Here is a 6920-nt window from a genome sequence, read left to right on the forward strand (position 1 = left end):
GAGAGGATGCATATGAGTTTATATTGGACATGCATGAGTTATTGCACAGGATAGGGATTGTTGAGACCCACGGTGTTGATTATGTGTGATACCAGTTTCATGGAGACGCGAAGACCTATTGGAGGTATTTCATTTCTTGCAGACCAGAGGGTTCTCCTCCACTAACTATGTGGCCCGTGCCTTGAGAGAGGCACATAGAGATGAGTTCCTTCACTTGCAGCAAAGGGGATTATTTGTTGATGCTTATGTGACTCGCTTTTTGCATTTGGCCCGTTATTCAGCACCCCTGATTCCTACTAAGCCCGATAGGATTCGACGATTTGTTGGTGGGCTCGCTACTGCTCTTCGGATTCCATGCCTTCAACTTGAGACCATGGATGCTTCATTCCAGTCTATTGTTGAGCATACTTCCTTAGTTAAGGCTTCTAAGGCCAACGCATTTGAAAGGGTTAGTGAGAAGAGGCAGCAACAGTTTGGGGGTTATAGTGGTTCCAACTCAAGTGGCGCCAGATAGTCTTCTTGGAAGTATCAGTCCTATTCTTGCCGCTTTGTGCATTAAGCATTGCAGGCTTCTTCTAGTTGACCATCCTGGCAGAGAGCTTTTGAGAGCATATTTTCTCGATCAGCTGACAGGGTTGTTCCAGCTGGGTCTTCAGTTTCGGTCCATTAGGCTCTTCCTCCTAAGACTTGTTTTACGTGTGGAGCGCTTGGTCATTTTTCTCGATATTTTCTACAACCCAGGCAGGGTTATCAGCTCCAGAGGACTCTGGTATCTTCAGGTAGCCGAGTTTGTACTTCTTCGAGAGGCGATGCTCAGTCAGGCTGCAGTGGTACACATATTTCTAGGGGTGGATCCCAGAGTTTGAGAGGTGGATTACAATCTGGATAGTTTGGTCATGGTGGGGCCTAGTGTTATTCGTTCCCTTGTAGACCGGAGACAGAGACCTCAGATGTTGTCATTTTAGGTACCGTTTCTGACCAACATAGAGCTGCATCTGTATTATTTGATCTTGGATCCACTTATTCGTATGTGTTTGCATATCACGCTGTTGGTAAGGACTTGACTTGTGATAGCATAGCGGTACCTATTTATGTGTCTACTCCAGTTAGAGATTCTGTTGTGGTTGATCGAGTCTATCGGTCGGGCTTGGTTGCTTTTATGGGTTATGACAAGTGGGTAGACTTTATGATACTTGATATGGTGGATTTCGATATTATTTTGGGTATGACCTGGCTTTCTCCTTATCATGCGATCTTGGACTATCATGCCAAGACAGCCACTTTAGCCATGCCGGGCATTCCCAGACTTGAGTGAAGGGGTACTCCTAGTCCACTCCGAAGAATATTATTTCATTTCTTCAGGCAAAAAAATTAGTAAACAAGGGGTGTTTAGCTTATCTGGCTCATGAGCGTGACACTACTGTTGCATTTCCACCCCTTGAGTCCATTCCCAGTGTGAGAGAGTTCGCGGAGGTATTCCCGTTCGATTTGTCGAGTATGCCACCCGATCGCGATATTGACTTTTGTATCGACTTGGATCCGGGCACCAGCCCTATTTCTATTCCGCCATATCGGATGGCACCAACCAAGTTGAGAGAGCTTAAGAGCAGTTGCAGGATTTATTAAGCAAGGGGTTTATTAGACCGAGTGTCTCCCCTTGGGGTTCTCCTGTGTCGTTCATGAAGAACAAAGATGGATCTATGAGGATGTACATTGATTATCGCCAATTGAACAAGGTTACTCTTCGTAACAAGTGTCCTATGCCTCATATTGATGATTTATTTGACCAGCTTAAGGATGCTTCAGTGTTCTCGAAGATTGACTTGCATTCAGGCTACCATCAACTGAAGATCAGGGCTGAGGATACTCTGAAGACAGCTTTTTGGACGAGATATGGGCGTTATGAGTTTCTAGTGATGTCATTTGGGATTACCAATGCCCCGGCTACATTCACGACTTTGATGAATGGCATCTTTAGGACATTTTTTGACTCCTTTGTGATTGCATTTATTGATGATATCTTAGTGTATTCTAAGAATAGAAAGGAGCATGAGAGCTATCTCCGCACTGTGCTTGGGTTGTTGAAGAAGAATAGTTTGTTTACGAGGTTTTTGAAGTGCAAATTTTTGTTGGAGTCTGTGGCGTTCTTGGGCCATGTTGGATGTAAGTACGGGATCATGGTTGATCCTCAGAAGATTGAGGTAGTGAAGCATTGGGTGAGGCCCACTACTGTGATTGACATTCGTAGTTTCGTGGGATTAGCCAGTTACTACCGCAGATTTGTGAAGGGTTTCCCTTTTGTTACTTCGTCGTTGACCAAATTGAGTCAGAAGGATGTTCCCTTCTAGTGATCCGATAATTGTGAGGAGAGCTTTCAAAAACTCATGATCATTTAGACTTCATCCCAGATTCTAGCATTACCCATGGAGGGTAAGGATTTCTCAGTCTATCGTGATGCATCCCATGTGGGTTTGGGTGCTATTTTGATACAGGCGGGTAGAGTCATAGCCTATCCTTCCCGTCAGTTAAAGATCCATGAGATGAATTACCCTACCTATGATTTAGAGTTGTTAGTTATGGTCTTCTGTTTGATGATCTGAAAGCATTACTTGTATGGTGTCCATTGTGAGGTTTTCACCGATCACCGTAGCCTTCAACATGTATTTACCTAGAGAGATCTTAATTCCAGGCAGCGCCGATGGATGGAGCTCTTGAAGGACTATGGCATCTCTATTCTTTATCATCCAGGGAAAGCCAATGTTTTTGCTGATTCCTTGAGTCACAAGGCCATGAGTATGGGCAGTTTAGCCCATTTGGTTGTTTTCGAGTGTCCGCTGGCCATGGAGGTTCAAACTCTGGCCAACAATTTTGTTGATCTTGACATTTCAGCCCCAGGCAGAGTTTTAGATTATGTGGAGGCGAGATTGTTACACCTCGGAAAATTTCCCGTTGGTACGCAGGTAAACGAACTAGTGATGTGTGCGAGGAGTGCGAGTGTATAATGTTTCATGAGCAGTGTGCGTATATGGACGAGAATGATTGAATGAAAAGTCGAGAGATGTGAAAAGTTGAAAGTTGGCAAAACTACCTAGTGGTCATAAAGTGCAAAATACGGATCGTAAAATGGAATACGGTCCGTAAACTGGCAGTCGTAAATTGCCATGCAAGGTTTCAACTTTCTGCCCAGTTGAGAAGTGGTAAAATACGACCTGGTGGACGGACCGTAAAGTGATTTACGGCCCGTAAACCATGGTCGTAAATCACCATGCATGCAGCCAAAGTTTCTGGTTCTGCTTAAGGTTAAAGACGGCCACGAGGGACGGTCCGTAAACTGGAATACGGACCGTAAACCTCCATGGACGACCACTGTACACCTCAGCACAGAATTTCAATTCATTAAATATGAGCACCAAGACTTGTTTTATTTCATTTCTACATTACACCACTTCTCTCTAGAATCACCTCTCTACATTTATTTCATAAGTCTTCAAGGATTATAAGTCACCAACAACTTAAACAAGTGAAGCAAGTGTAAGCAAGCCATTAAATACCATTCAAGTCAAGAAATGCAAATGGAGAAAAACTAGGGTTTTGCTCAAAGTGGAGTATTATTAACCAAAGCTTGTTCCTACAACTTCTAAGGTAAGATTCATGATTTTTACATGATGTTTAAGGTATTGAAGAGTTGAAATACATGGATTGTAGAAAATATGGTCAAGTAGGTCATGAATGATGAATAGTGGCATTTTGAGGAATAGTTTGGATTGAATCATTAATGTTGTTACGTTGTGATATGAAAGAATTATAAATGGTACTAAGATCATGAACTAGACACTTTAGACGAATGGACGAAGTTGGATGTTATGACCATGAATATGGGTGAATTAGAGGTAAATTAAGGAATCTAAATAATGTGGATAACGTGAATGACTAATGGCCATTATTATGATATTAATGAAGGTATAGACGCTAACATTGGAAGGAAGCGTGCAAGTGTAGAATAGTCCGACGAAAAGGTATGTAAGGCTAACCCTTCTTTCATAAGGCATGGTTCCTTGGCCAAACTCTTAAATCCTCTATATGAGTATGTTGTATTCAAGTGATTGACACTCCGATCTCATAAGCTCACGACCCTTGATACGTGCTACGAATGTACTACGCACCCCATTGACGAATAAGCATAAGATAGATATGTAACGAAAACGATGATGATAGTGATGACGATGATAATAATAATGATGCTAAAGGTGCCTACGGGCTATTATATTCACATGTGCCTATGAAGGGCTATAATGACACCCCGAGCTTATAATGTCAGGTAGAATATATGTATATAGATGTATATATATATATGTATGTATATGATTACGTAACGCGCGCACACATCTGTAGATGGTACGGATAACCCTGAAGCCTTGGTAGGGCCAGGTAGAAATAACATTGAGCCTTGGTTGGCCAAGTATGTATGAAACACCGAACCTTATGGTCGGGTACGCTATGTATGTATATAAGTGTATGGCTATGTATATAATATGAATATGAATGTGAAAAGACTATGTATATGAATGCGAATAGGGGCATGTATACGAATATGAGCACTATTATGAAATGCGCCTGAGAAATGGAAAGTTCCTATGAAAGGCAGGTAAGTGCCATGACGATGATATTATTGTCTTCCCTCCTATGCCACTTCATATATTGTCTATGATGCTTCTATATTGATGTTAATCATGCTTTACATACTCAGTACATTCTTCGTACTGACGTCCTTTTATTTGTGGACGCTACGTCATGCCCGCAGGTGCACAGGGAGACAGACTTGATCCATAGCTGCTTATTCAGAGATTACATAGCGGAGCTCCATTTCCTTCGGAGCCATAGCTTTTGGGTACTTATTCTTTTGTGTATATAATTATGGGCATAGCGGGGTCCTATCCCGCTCATATGATATGTTATACTCTTCCTAGAGGCTCGTAGTCATGTGTTTATGGTTAGACATGTCCGGCCTTGTCGGCCTATGTTTTGTATATCATTTTGTCGGCCACGTTGGCCGCGTACATTGATGTGGCATAGATGCCTATGATGATATAAATGTACCGTTGTCCAATTGGGACTAGTTGACGAATGAATGGAAATGTATGTATAATTATGTGGCTCACCTAGATGTAAGTATAAGAGTAACCTAAGAGGGTGCTCGGGTAGGCTAGCACCGGGTGCTCGTCGCGGCCCCGAGTCGGGTCGTGACAAAAGTGGTATCAGAGCAGTTCAGTCCTAGGGTGTGTCTACGAGCCGTGTCTAGTAGAGTCTTGGTTAAAGCTGTGTTGCGCGCCACACTTATAAACAAGAAGCTGCGGACATTTTAGGAATAAATGACCTTCTTTCTTCATAAGAATCGTGCGATAGAGCTATGATGTAGGAAATTCTTGCTCCTAAATCGTATGTTGTGTATTTCAGAGATGCCTAAAAAGGAAAAGGCTTCGGCAGCCCAAAACGGAAAGACGGTGGCAGAGAAGCGGGCTAAGAAAGCACCGCCACCGGTAGTAGAGGAAAGTGAGTCCCAGAGTGCGGCTCAATCTCAGTCCTCCCAGACAGTGCTTATTACTGAAAAGAGTGAGGGAGCCTCAGCCCCAGCTCCAGCACCTCCAGATCCTCCACCAGATGCTTCGGGCCAAGATGTGAAAGAGGCCATTAATTTGTTGACCCAGTTGGTTGCGGCCCAGGCTCATAGGCAAAGTTCAGGGTGTGGTGATAGGGTTGTTAGTGCAAGAGCCCGTGATTTCATTACTTTGAACCCTCCGGAATTCTTTGGGTCAAAGCAGGAGGAGGATCCTCAGGATTTCATCGATGGTATGCTAAGGACGCTCCGATTGATACATGCTTCAGACACCGAGTCGGTAGAGCTAGCGTCATATAGATTGAGAGATGTCTCGATCCAGTGGTATACAGTATGGATGGCTTCACGGAGAGCCAATGCACCTCCCCCGGTATGGCAAGAGTTTGTTGATGATTTTCTCCGTCACTATATGCCTCCAGAAGTTCGGCGAGCAAGGGCTGATAAATTCTTAAATTTGAGGCAAGGTAGTATGAGTGCCTTAGAGTACAGCCTCCGCTTTAACTCCTTGGCTAGGTATGCTTCGGCCATGGTGGCAGATATGGGCGACAGGGTACACCGATTCGTAAAGGGCCTAGGGCCACACTTGATGGATAAATGCTTGACTGCGTCCCTTCAGGACGTTATGGATATTGCACGCATTCAGGCACATGCCCAGAACTTAGAAGAAAGCCTACAACAGCGGAGGAGGGAGCGTGAGCAAGATCAGGGACATAGCAAGAGAGCTAGATATTCGGGTCCGACAAGCGAGTTTAGAGGTGGACACAGGCAGCAGTTCCCTAGACATTCAGGCTATTCTATGACCAGTGCATCTCCTCGGTTTCCAGGCCAGAGCCTCGATAGATCTGCTCGTTCAGGGCCGAGTCCCAGTTATTCAGGACCTCAGTTCAGAGATGATTCAGGCCAGTCAAGGCCACCTGTACCACGATGTTCCCAGTGTGGAAAGTTGCATTGGGGTCGATGCCGATTGGGCTCGAATGGTTGCTATTCATGTGGTCAATAGGCCATATCATGCGTGATTGCCCCTCAATACAGGGTAGAGGTAGGACCCAGCCATCACGGTCGGCAGCCGGATCATCAGCATCTGTACGCCCTACGGGGCCAGGTTCACATGCGTCAGTCGGCCATGGTAGAGGTAGAGGCAGAGCTACCAGTACTAGCGGTCCTCAGCACCGTATTTATGCTTTGGCTGGACGCCAAGATCTTGAGTCTTCTCCTGATGTGGTCACAGGTATATTATCGGTATTCTCTCATGATGTATATGATTTGATTGATCCGGGCTCCACATTATCATATGTTACTCCATATA

This window comes from Lycium barbarum, chromosome 6 (assembly GCF_019175385.1).
Source record: "Lycium barbarum isolate Lr01 chromosome 6, ASM1917538v2, whole genome shotgun sequence".
NCBI classification, from domain to species: Eukaryota; Viridiplantae; Streptophyta; class Magnoliopsida; order Solanales; family Solanaceae; genus Lycium; species Lycium barbarum.